Below are 1,192 nucleotides of genomic sequence, written 5' to 3' on the forward strand. Positions count from 1 at the left end.
TCTTAGCTCAGCGACCTTGAACGAGTCCTAGCACGCCTCTGGACCTCCGTGTCCTCATCTGTACCTTACAGAGACAATGGCGACAGGGCGATCATGAGGGTAGAGGGCCCTTCGTGACACGTGCTATGGGCCAGGTCCCCCTCTGAGGAACCTGTCTCATGCTCACCTCTCTTGGAGGTACATCCGAGGGGTGAGGAGCGAGGGACAAGGTCAAGTGACTTCTCCCAGGTCACACTGCTCCCACTGGGATTGGTGCCAATGGGGATGGGGTGCTTTTTTTTTTTTAATGGGAGTTCGTTATGTTTCCAGGGAAGCTTTACACAGAGGTCGTGGAGTTCTGTCTCCATACGTGCCCTGTGCTGGGGGAATTCGTCGCAGGGGGGGATGGTTCTCACCCCTCCCGCTCTGCTGGTTCCGTGTCCGTGCCTCCAGTGGCTGGCCCTGCCCTCGACGGTCTGGGGTTTACAGAGTCATTGCTGATTGGTTTGAGCTCACAGAAATGATGGCTTTTTAGAGGAGGGCTGTGTGCTTGTGTGGGCAATGGTCTTTATTTTCTGACTTGTGGTGCAACTAACAGGCAATCTCAAGGGGTGATTTCAGCTCAAGGTTTAAAGGGTTTATCTCAGGGCAATTCTCTGGGGAGCGCCTGTGCCCCCACCGTGCCCCGCCAGCCTCAACGGGGTAGTAAGTCTGCATTTTTTAAGAGCTGGAGGCTCTGCTCCAGTTTTCTCCCCTTTTTTCAGATCCGTCCATGGTGGCCCTGATCAGAACACCTGTAGTGGTCGCCAGGTACCACCTAGTGCTTCTGGTCTCAGGGCAGATGAGACCCTGGTTGTCTCTGAGCCTCTGACTTCCTCTTTTCTTGTTTTGGCTCCAAATGAAGAGTGGCCAGGAGTCGAAGGTGCTACTTTTAACCACGAGGTCTTTCTGAGTCCCAATGCTGGCGACAACATCTCATCTGGCCTTCTCGGCGGTAGCCAGGGGTGGACAACCAAGGCCCAGTACAGAGCCGGCTTGGCCAAGGGCAGCCTGTGTTCGCCTGGCGTTGGTCTGGGCATCCTACACATGTCGGCTCCTTCACTCCACGTTAGCGATCCGGTGCGAGGGCTCCCCAGCTCCTGGCCACCGCTGGGAGTTCCGGGCCCAGAGAGTGAAGTCAGGGCCATTAACCTCACTTGGGGCTGCAAAGACC

Source organism: Echinops telfairi, unplaced genomic scaffold (assembly GCF_000313985.2).
Source record: "Echinops telfairi isolate 266 unplaced genomic scaffold, ASM31398v2 ScPeMD7_5;HRSCAF=22, whole genome shotgun sequence".
Lineage (NCBI taxonomy): Eukaryota > Metazoa > Chordata > Mammalia > Afrosoricida > Tenrecidae > Echinops > Echinops telfairi.